Below are 12,030 nucleotides of genomic sequence, written 5' to 3'. Positions count from 1 at the left end.
TCTGGGTTGGAATCTGGATGAGGAATGATTTCTGCAATGCATTCTCGAAGGGTTTGGAAAACTAATAAGTGTACATTATAAAGAGAGGCCGATAGGAGCACCCGGATGGCTCAGTCGGTTGAGCCTCTGACTTCGGCTCAGGTCGTGATCTCGCAGTCTGAGTTCGAGCCCCGTGTCGGGCTCTGTGCTGACAGCTCGGAGCCTGGAGCCTGCTTCGGAGTCTGTGTCTCCCTCTCTCTCTGCCCCTCCCCACTCATGCTCTGTCTCTCTCTCTCTCTGTCAAAAATAAATAAAACATTAAAAAAATTAAAGAGAGGCTGAGAAAGCAAATGAGACAGATATTAACAAGGGTAGATGTGCATGAAGGGCATACAGGGGTTCTTTGTTCTATTTTTGCAGCTTTTCTATAACTTTCTGATTATTTCAAAATAAAAAGTCTTACAAAAACTCACGCACTCTACAGTATTCTTCATAAAAGGAGCCATGGGACAACTTTAATTTCCTTGGGATGTCAGACTTTTTCCTTAGCACAAAATGTCAGCACAATTCCTTCCAACGGATGATGAAAAGTGCATACCCCATCTCTTTCCATTTTCGCCTTGACTGCTAGGAAGCTCTCTTAGGATACATGTAGGCATCAACTTGGTCACAAACTGTGGGAATAGAAAGAACAGCAATAGCTTTAGAGCCAGACTTCCTGAAATTCACATTCTAGCCCTGCCAACTCAGTCGCTTTGTACGTGTTTGATCCAGAAAGGACTCAGTTGTGTTGCAGTAACAAATATCCCCAAGACTCAGGGGTTTGCGACAAGGTCCATCTCTCACTCAAGCTACATGTCCCTTGCAAGCTGGTGGGAGGCAGGCGCGGCTCCCACGATATCCTCCCTCCAGAACTAAGACTGTCAAGGGTCTCCAACATCTGAAATGCCCCCGCTTGTCTGGGCAGTGGAAGGGGACACGGCACTCCCATTCACTGGCTAAAGCAAATACCTGGCCACAGGTTAATTCCAAAGGAAGAACAATCCTACCGTGTGCCATGGAGGTCAACCAAACACATTTGGTGAGCCACATGCATGACGAGGCACGATCCCCTTGGATGAGACTATATCCTGAGTCAGCTTCCTGCCTGCAGAAGGAAGGAGGATAATCGGACCCTACATCTCAGACAGGTGTGATGACTGAATGAAAAAAAGCCAGAAAAAGCACGCGGAGTAACCTGGGTCAGAAACATAACAGCTGCACACAATAGGAAATCATAGTCTTGCCCTCCTCCCCCTGGTGTCCCGAAGGAGAAACACTATCCTCCTTGCAGATCTAGATGGATGGACAGACAGACAGACAGCCAGGTAGATAGATATCCCGCGATTACTTTTTAGGAAGAGTGAAAGCCAAGAAGACCACAGGGAGAGAGACAATTTGTCTCGTAGGTAAAGAGTATAGACTCCAAGGATGTTTCCCTCTGGGCCCCACCGAGTTTCAAGATCAGTCTCCGAACAGGATTGCACTGACGAAAGTTTTCATTTATTCGTCCCCACAAAGTGCCAACGCCTGCGTGAAAGCCCTGCAGGGCTCCGACCCCACGAGAGCTACAGAGGCTTGGAGGAGGATGCTAAATGTGTGAATAAACTCGCCCACCAGAGGTGGCAAAGGGACAGAGCAGCAGCACTAGGTGGGAGCGGAGAGAGTTTGCACGAGCCCCTGGGGCTTACACGGAATGCTTGGGGCAGGGACGGGGAAACAGGATGATGCCCCCCCTTGTCTGCGACTGATGTTGGACTTGGGCAGCCTGGATCCACGGAGCCAAAGGCATCCGCGTCCAGGCCAGGTTCTGAATGTGTTTTCCAGGTCCCCGAGGAAGTGCCATCCTTGGGCCCGGGGCTCGGCTCCCCCCGGAAGGCTATCCCAGCCGGTGGCACAAGCACCTCCCCGTGGGGTAGGGGAGAACTTCAGCTTTTCTTTTCTGGCTTACCTCAATTGCCCAGTTTTTCTCCGGTTAATACGCAGCACTATTCCTCATCATTTAAAAAAGACAATTGGGGGCAGTGGAGGTGAGGGAGGGCTGGGTGGCTCGTGGGTTGAGCATCCAACTCTTGAGCTCAGGGTCATGAGTTCGGACCCTGCATCAGACACCCAGTGTGGGACCTACTTAAAAAAAAATTTTTTTTAACACTTCTGGAAGTTTTGGATTCCCTTTCACCAGTGTTTCACAAACTCCAGTCATGGAACCACATTGACAATTTCACCATGCATACTCTCTAATTAGAATTTAATTTGAATTCATCCCCCATGAAGCTTCTGATTTTTTTTTTTCAACTCATGTACCTCCTTTGGCCTCATTTTATGCAGTAACATTTCTGAAATAATAGGCTCACTGTGTGGATTACATTTTTCAACTAAACGTTGAAGTAAATAAGGATTAAAATTTTTTAAATCATCCCCAGTGGAGTGGGAACCAAGCATTAAAAACAAACAAACAAACCACTGCTTGGGGGCGCCTGGTTGGCTCAGTGGGTTGAGCGTCCGACTTCGGCTCAGGTCATGATCTCACAGCTCATGGGTTCAAGCCCCGTGTCGAGCTCTGTGCTGACAGCTCAGAGCCTAGAGTCTGCTTTGAATTCTGGGTCTCCCTCTCTCTCTCTCTCTGCCCCTCCCCTCCTTGCGCTGTCTTTCTCTCAAAAATAAATGAACGTTAAAAAAAATTTAAAAACAATAAACACCGCTTGGGCCACATGTGAAGAGCAGACTGCTCTGGGGGAAAAGAACAGAAAAAGCCCTGTAATAAATGAGTTTTGCAGCCTTGGAAAAACTGGAGAACCTCTCCGGGCTTTGGTTTCCTCATCTGCAAAGTGACCGAACAGCAATCTGCAGCTTTTAATGTGTGTAGGGCTGAAATGGGATCATGATGCACATAGAGCACCTATCGGGGGGCTGGCTGTTGTTTCTCTCTCTGGTTCACCCCACAAACATCAGTGAAGCCCTTGCGTTCAGTGCTGTGGAGACTTTGGAAATGAGCAAGACACAATCAAAACCATCCCGGGAGTTTACGACCCGGTGTTCCTGTAGAAGCACACCTAGAACACGGAGCAGGGGAGTCTTAAATGTCTAGAGCAATGCAGGGAAAATGCAACGAGAGTTTGAAGGAGGGACAAAGCACCCCCACCCCCACCCCCACTGGGAGATCTGGGAAGGCTTCACGGAGGAGGTGCCATTCAAGCTGGGCAGTGACGGATGGGCAAGGGGCGAGCATACACATCTTCAGAGCAGGCCTTCTAAGGGGAAGGGAGAACTGAAGTGGGAACAGAGGTGGGAAAAGGGAGAGCACCCTTAGCCTCCGGACCCCCCTCCCACCTGTAAACGGAAGCCGCCCTTCCTTCCCTGCCGTCTCTCCATATTGGCTAAGGGCTTCTGTTGACATGGCCGCCAACGTTCTCTTGGATCTTTAAATTAACTCATGGATCCATCCCTGCTCACCGATGTCACTCTACCCCGTCTTGCCTGTCATTTTCCCCTTCTGGTTATTCTCGGCCCCCTGGGGACCCCTGAATGCAGGAATCAGGACTGGGGACGGGTTCAGGAAGAAAGGCCTAGAAAAGGAGGGTTTGTGGAAACGTGATCACCCCCTTCCTGTACCTGCCTGGGGGAGCAGAGATTAGGCTCTCCCTGTGAGGCCCTGGGGGCAGAAGTAGGATGCCTGAAGGGGCTTCTGAGGCCCTGCTCTCTCACTGCGCTCTGTGCTGCCCTCTGGGGGTGGCTGTCTCCCCTCCCCTAAGGTAAGGAGGGCATTCAGAAGGGTTTTTGAGGGACTTCGTGCACTGGAGAGGAATCGGGGCGGCCAGTTTTGCCTTTAAGATTCTGGAAGAATCACTAAAAAAAGGCAACAGAAAATCAATGCCTGCCACCTGGTTTCCTGTTGGCCCCTGTGGTCTTTTCTTTTTTTTTTTTTTTAAGTCAACCTGCGGTCTTTTTTCAGCTTATCTCAGCTGCTTTTAGCATGGCAGAGACAGAATGGGCTCCCGAGACTGTCTTCTCCAAAATCCTCGGGGTCTAGGACACGGGTTTTTCATTTCCGTCCACAGACCCTGATGTGGAGCTGGGACCCTGGCGGACGCTGAGCACAGATCTGCTGAACTGCGGAGAGAACTGTGTTCTACGGGCAAGCGAGACCCAGCAGGGGCCAGTGGCCGGCCTCCGTCACACAGCTCGGGAGAGCCAGAAGTAGGACGGGCCCTGGGCTCAGCCCCCGGACCACTGCTCTGTCACCATCTCTCCGGCCTCCTTTATCCCAGGCAGGGACCCCATCTACACGTTTCTCACGTGTGAGGTCTGCAAAGAATAAATGTCAAGCTCAGAAGTGGAACAAGGCCTGACTGGAGACAGCCTCTCTTCCTGGGTCCAGCAGAAGGTCGCCCAGGGCTAGGCTGGGCGGATGAAGGGACAGCCGTCGTGCCCCTGGTAGGAAACTTACCCGGGTCCCCAGCCTCAGACGGGAGGCACAAGAAAAAAGCCCCAAACAAAGAACACACATCAAATGCTGTGCACACGTGTTCCGAGGGGAGAAAATTCTTGGTATTTCATTAGTGGGGGCTGCAGCCAAGAAGCGAATTTTCAGTCACAGCGTCTTCTGAGGGTCACAACGTCTGTCTTTTCGTTTTTGATCTAAAGAAGAAAAAAAAAAAAAGAAAGAAAGGAAGAAAAGAAGGGAGAGGAAGAGGGGGGAAAGAAAGGAGAAAGCCTCCCCGCTGTAATTGAATTACTGAGCTGGCCTCTGGGGCTGGGGCTGGAATTCAAGAGGCCTTTGTGCAACGAGGGGGACCCCGGACAGCAGCAGGGATTTCAAAGGGGAAGAGGAAGAGCTGGGGCATCCGGGAAGCTAACAGGGGTGGGATGGGCCGGGGGGAGGGATGGGGGAGTCGCAGAAATGGAAAGCTCCAGGCCCTGCCCTGACCTAAGGCGGTTGCCCCTCACCAGAAACCCAGGCAGAGGGGGGGCGGCGGGACGCAGGCCGCTCACCCAGAGGGCCGAGGCTTCCCCAGGGGCCGTGCCCACGCCGGGATGAGGTGGGGGGAGGAATGAACACCCCCAGAGCACTTCCTGCCGGCCAGACGGGCAACATTGCCCCCGCTTGAGAACCACTGGCCTACGGGACAAGCCCAGACACTGGTGCCGCTCACACTGCTGCCTTGTGTCCCATCTATCCACTCAACATACCCACGCTCCAATCAAACCACATAGTCACGCACCTGAATGCCCCTTGCTCTGGGGTGCCTCAGTGCCTTTGCCTATGCTGTCCCCATGCCTGGAATGCCTTTCGGGCTCCCATGCAATTGTGGTTTGCCTGCAGCCTTCCCCGCCCCTCCTCCCAAACCCATACCGTGTGATAGAACCCTTCCATTCTGATCCCATAACACCTAGAACATTCCTCCAGTGCACGGCTTCGCCGGTTGTCTCTCTTTGTGTCAGTCTGGCTTCGTGGACTCTCAGCCCCCTGAGGGCAAGGAATGAGAATGTCACATGCCTGATACACAGTAGGTGCTTAACAAAGTATTTGCTGAACGAATACATGTAACGTGTTCTTTTCAAACTGCCTCACCTAGTAACAAAAGCAGTAGATCGTAACTTGGGCAGCCCCTGTATGTATTCAGTGAATACTTCTCAGACACTTACTAGGTGAACAAGACAAACCCAGTCCCTGCTTGCACGGAGCTCGGACGCTAGTGGAGGTGGCCGTTACACAACTGATGAACTCCCTGATCCATTAACGCACACTATCGATCGACTGACTGGGACGGAGGGTATTCGTGACGGAGGCTCTGACAATGCCATAGAGGGCAGGGTGGCCATGTCCAGCATAGAGGCCCTAACGTACCTGGGAGTAGCCAGGGATGTCCTCCCTGAGGAAGTGACATTTAAGAGGGGACCTGAAGGGAGAGTGGACATTGACCGTATCGACAGAAGGAAGGGTGTTCCAGGCAGAGGGAACTGTGTGTGCAAAGGTCACGAAGCAGGAAGGAGCACGATCAAAAGACAAACCTAAAAAGCCAGTGTGGCAAAAGCATGGTGAGCATGGGGAGGAGGGCATCCTCACTGGCAAAGCTTTGGCCATGACCGTAGGTGCAAGAAAGAGACCCGCGAAAGCTTTCTGCCCCAGCTGCTGAATGTGCTGTTGGTGGGCTCTCTCCTCCCCATATCTGCAGGCAGCGACCTCCCTGAATTTCTCCTGCCCCCCCTCCTCCCCCAACACGAAGCCACACAGAGTCTGATCCGCCAAGATCCAGCTGGCCTTGGGGAGAAGGAGCACGTGATAGAGAATGGGAACGCTGGGCAGGTGACAAGCAAGGATGGGCGTTTTGGTGGCCAAAGGCTTTGCTCCTTCTTTAGACTTGGCCTGAAATGACCATGATTGAGGCGGTGAAGGGGAGGGTCCAGGAGGCGAGCTAGGTCGCCTTCTCCACTCAGAGGTAGGGAACTGGTCAACATGACTGTCACAGACTGGGCACCAGACACCGAGACTTTACCTGTGTTGTGTAAGGAGTGACAGGGACGTTCTTTCCCCATTATATGGATGAGAAAACAGGGATGAGAGAAGAAGGGTCTTTGCCCACGTTAACACAGCCGACAGTGGCAGGTGTGGGAAACGAACTCAGGCCCGCGGGGCCCCGTGGCCTGAGCTCTCAACCACCGCAGCACGCGACTCTGGGGTGAGGCGGAGGCCCACAGAAGAAAAGTAGTGGCAATGGCTACCCTTTACCGGGTGCTCACTATGTACTCCCGCCCATCCTCTGTGCTCCACAGCCCCCCAGGGAGATAAAGCCTATTGACGGGCCCCTTCTTAACACGAGAACACCCAGTTCAGAAAGCTAGCAAGGAGCAGAGCTAGGATATGAACTCCGGCAGCCTGACTCCAAAACCTGTTTTCGTAATCCTTACATACCAAGCTCCCTCAGAGAGAGCTGGGACTAAACCCTCCTCCTTTCCCTCTCATGCTCAGGATGAATTTACAGAAGCAGTGAAGCCTATTCACCCCTGGTGACAATGGAGACTTCCGCAAATAACCCAGAGAGGTGACGTACTTCCTGAAATTCATACTATAGTGTCGATGACTGCCCTGGAATCCTTCCCCCAGAGGAAGTTTTATCAGGTGTTATTGGGGGGGGGGGGGGAAGGGAAGCATGAGGGTGCCTGGGGTGGGGGAGGGCAGAATTTGGAACAAACGCATTGGTTGGAAGCAGGTCTCAGGCCTCTCTGAGAGCTGGTTCTGGGGGGCAGGCTTCTGGGTGGGAGTGATATGAATCCTCCCAAGATTCTGGTGACACCTTTAGAAGACAGTTTCCCGTGTCACCCATCCCTCCATCCAGCTCCTGCCCCAAGCCAGCCCTGTTCAGGGTGCCAGGACCACAGCATCGAACAGAACACTGATATTCTAAGGGGGGGAGGGGTGCGGGCCTAAGAAACAAACAGGAAAGAGGTGTTAGGGACAGAGTAGCGAACCGAGGATCAGAGTCAAGCCGACAGGCCCCCTCAGTCAGTCAGTGGCAGCTACCGTGGCTGGTGGGGCCTCTGGGGTCCCAGGCGCTGTGCCAGATGTGGGGGCACCTGACCAGCCGGACCTGTCTCTGCCCTCAAGGAGCTCAGGATGGCCCGTGGTCCAGTGAGGCGGGCGATGTGTGTCCCTCATGGGCCCAGCGCTGCTCCCTAGACCCAAAGCGCCTCACATGGGTCCCCGAAAGTCTCGCTGTTGTGGCTATTTTAAGCCATCATAATCACTCGAAGTGACTAACACTGATTAAGGTTTTACGAGAAATGAGAAAATTCCTCCCCGGCCCCTCCACAGTGGTTCCAAACCACCTCAGAGCCACTTGATTAACTCACCCAGCCTGGAACCAGGCTTGTCTGGCACGACGTGGATTTATTTTTCCATTGGGTCGCGGCTCTGTGCTGGCTTCTGTCTAATAACCCGCCCGCCGGCCCGGCCACCACAGACAGGCCCGTCCCTGGGAGCCGGCTCCTTTCCCCACGCTGGGACGGCTGGGCCTTCGCAGCCTCAAGGAATGAGGGCCACCTGGCCGTGACGTGGGCACAGCTGGCCAGAGGTCCTCGCTCGTCAGGGACACGCAGTAGCAGCAGCCGGCATGCGCCCCACCCCCTTCCGGCCACCTTGTCCCCGTGGCACACGCTTCCTTCCAATTCCCCGCCTCCCGCCGCTCCCTCCAGCACACACGCACCTGCTTCGTGCACACGCTCACCGAGCCTCCTTACACAGGGATCCGAGCACCTACTGGATGCCAGCCCTGCAGGACACTGGGGACCCGGCGAGGAATCGGACCCAGGCCATCCAGTGGGGCTAAAGATCCAGTAACTGGGTTCCAGGGTAAAAGGACTTCGGTGGTAAAGCGAGACGTGAGCAATGTGCTTTGGCGTACATATGAGCGGTCGCTTCGTTCGGTGACGAGATCACGGAGGTCTCCGTGGAGGAGGCGGCTTTGAAACCAGGAGCGCTGCACTCTTAGCCCGGACCCCCGTGCTGCCTCAGATGCAGGAAAGGGGACCGGCGGGAATTCATCCCGTGCATTTCTCCCCAACTCTGCTTCCAACCATGTCACATGGGTAGCTTCAAGTCGGCCACGGTGACTATATTTGCCCCACAGGAATTGTCAGTGTTACAAATCAGGGCTTTTTTTTGAATTTTATTTATTCCAGAGAGCCGTCTGGGCAACAGGCCGCTTGCAGAGGAGAAGGCCCGCGGGGGCGCCTGGCTGGCTGAGTTGGGGGAGCGTGCGACTCTTGATCTCAGGGTCATGAGTTTGAGCCCCATGTCGGGCCTGGAGCTTACTTAGGAAAAAAAAAAAAAAAGCCATAGCCAAGGCATGAGTACCTGTGGTAATAAGCTGGAGCACAGAGCTCTGGAGACAGAATACAACGGAGGTGGAGGCTGAAAAGACCATCGAGAGGCAAAGCAAAGAAGCTTGAACTTGACCCCAAAGGCACAGGGGAGCCACAGAAAGTGGTTGAGCAGGGACGGGTCTTGGTCAGACCACTCTGAGGATGGATGAGGTGGGGTGGGGGTGGGGGGAGACTGTTGAGACAGAAGGCTGTTGGAAGGCATAACTGTTTCCCGAGGCATTAGGACTTCCGGAACTCCTCTCCCTGAGAGGGAAGGTAGCCAGCCCAGGGAGAAGCCCGTGGCATCACAGCAGATCCAGAAAGCCCTCAGACATCTCCTCTCGACCATGTGAAGCAAGCTCCTAAATTCCGGTGCCTTCTGGGGGAGACGGAGCCCAAAGTGCAGTGTCCCAAGCATCACACTATGGTTCTCACCGCCTCCCCCCGCCCGTCCCCCTCCGTGCTGCCTGACCTAGGATAACAACCAGGGCCACCCTTTTCCATCCTTATAACCCCCCAGAACACAGTAATGACTTTGGTGACAGATAGACGGGTGGACTGATGGATGGATGGGAGGACAGACGGATGGACGGACGGATGGCTACAAGAAGGAAAAAAGAAATGAGAGAGTGGAGGCATTCCCTGTCCCCGTGGAGCTCCTGGGAGGGGCAGGAGGTCCCAGGGGGCTTGAGAGCCTTGGCAAAGCCAGCAGATTAATGGCCGAGAGGTGAGTGGGGTGTGGGGGGGGATGCAAGAAGAGTGACCTCGAGAGAACACAGTCTTCCAGGGGCCCAGGAGGAGAGGGTTTATGAGCCTGTGTCTCTTGTCGCGTCAGCTCGTAAACCTACTTGGTTTCCTCTTTGTCTTGAGGCCGGCGAAACCCAGGGAGGAGAATGTCCTTGTCATAACGTGGGGGCGTGTGGCTGCCGTTGTGACGGGCAAGTGGGCTGGCACGGGGACGAGCCTGACGTGTCTTGGTTAACCACGAGGGTGTCTCCCCTTCGGATCAGTCTCCCTCATCCATGCCTCCTCCCCCCACACAAACTGGGAAGGGTTCGAGGCTCCTCAGGCTCTTTGGCGGTGAGGGCAAACCTTCCTGACGTGTGAGCACTTAGCAAACCCCTTGATTTCTCTGGGACTCAGTTTCTCAGCTATGAAACGGAGAGAGTACATGACTCCCCTCCCTTCCCTTAGAAAGGAGTTCTGATCAGGTGGGACAAAAGAGGCCAGGGGACCCTACAAACTGTAAAGTGCGGCTTCCGTGGGGGGGGGGGGAGCGTATCAAGATAACCACCATTATTCTATCTCCTCCTGGACTCCCAAGGCTTCAGGGAGTGACGGAGAGGACTGAGGGAGAATGAGAGGGACAGAAAGGTGATCGGGGACCATCCGACCATGGCCACCAAAATCCCTGCTCTCCTCCCTGGGGCTCCCAGCCCTCTTTCAACAGCAGCGCAGGCAGTGATTCAGTCACCGAAATCATCACAGACTTCGACTGCTGTCCAGCTAAAGCTCCATTTTCTTAACTCAAGCTCTTAAGGCCTGTGGTGATCAGCCGCCATTGGCCTTGAGCCTTCCTACTCACCACCTCCCTGACCTCAAAGCCAATAAAGTCACAGCCACCGTTGGCTTTTTATGTGCCAGGCAAGATGTTTCCCAAACCTATCTCATTTAAACTCTCCTCCTTCCTCAACCTTGAGTAACTGCTTTTCTTTTCGTTTTTCTTTTTTTAAAGCGTATTTATTTAGTTTGAGTCGGGGGCAGAGAGAGAGGGAGAGAGAGAATCCCAAGCAGGCTCTGCGCTGTCAGCTCAGAGCCTGACTCAGGGTTCGCTTTCACGAACCGTGAGATCACGACCTGAGCCGAAATCAAGAGTCAGACGCTTAACTGACTGAGCCACCCAGGCACCCCTTGACTGCTTTTCTTTTTGAGCCTTGGCTTAACTGTCCCCTTCCCAGAGATGGCACCTAACCGAGCCGAAGTAAGCTCCGCTTGTCAGCCCTCCAGCAGCACTTGGTCTGTGTCACAATCTGCTGTGCTGTTATGAGTTTCCTTGTGCCCTTGTGACCTTTCCCCAACTGGAACATAAGCTCCCATGAGCTGTCTTGCTCGTGGCCCCGGGCCTGGCTCCCGGAGGAGCTCAACACTTGCTTATTGATTGTGTGAGCGTCATCTCTTTGATATAAATGCTATTACCATCATTCCCATTTCTCAGATTATAAAAAGAACTGAGACTCAAAGAACTCAGGCCCCTTGCCCAAGGTCACATGGCTAATAAGGAGCACATCCACTAGATGACGTCTTCTGCTGGTGGTTTGTTCTCCGGAGAGAACGGGGTGGCATTTCAAGTAGGGTGAGCTGGACTCTACCAGCACCAAGAACACAGTCTGAAGTCCTTCCAGTGGCCTCGAAGGCTCTGGCAGCCTCTCCCCTCTCTTTGCTCACCACTCTCTCCTTCTCACTCTGCTCCGGCCATACTGCCTCCTCGCTCTTCCTCAAATGCACCAAGCACACTTCTGTCTCAGGGCCTTTGCACCTGCTGTTCTTTCTCCCAGGAACGCTCGCCCAGACACCCACAGGGGTGTAATCAGCTGCTGTGTTTATCAAAGGCCTCCCCAGACCATGTGTATAAAGCAGCAGCCTTTCTCTTGACACCCTTAAATCCTGCTTTATGTTCTTCATAGCACTTCTCAGCACATGACAATTTATTATATATTTATTTGCTCATATTTATCCACAGGCCTATACTCCAAGAAGGCAGGGACTTTGTTTTTCCATTTTGTGCACTGCCAAATATTCGCTGTCTTGTGAGTGTTTGGCAAATATGCAATGAATGAATCAGTGAGTGAATGAGCAGACTCAGAAGCAGGTGGTCAAACAAGACCAAGTTCATGGAGGTTGCAGGGAGAGGCTAGGAGACAGTGTGTGGGACAGACAAGAGTGGGGACAGTGTGTGGGACAAGAGGGCAGAGCTGTAGAAGCTGGCAGAATTGCAGCCAACAGAACGTGGGGGGCAGAATCTATCCAATGCCTCTGGGCAATGCCTTCCTCTCCTCAGCCTGGCAGGTGCCTGGTGGGCAGGTGGTGGTAGGAGATTAAAAGGCTAGAGATGCAAGAAAACCACTGGGCGGTCCCCTTCTGGGGGGTGCC

Source organism: Panthera leo, chromosome D1, assembly GCF_018350215.1.
Source record: "Panthera leo isolate Ple1 chromosome D1, P.leo_Ple1_pat1.1, whole genome shotgun sequence".
Classification (NCBI taxonomy): Eukaryota; Metazoa; Chordata; class Mammalia; order Carnivora; family Felidae; genus Panthera; species Panthera leo.
The sequence above is the reverse complement of the archived record's forward strand: the minus strand, read 5'-3'. Positions refer to the sequence as shown.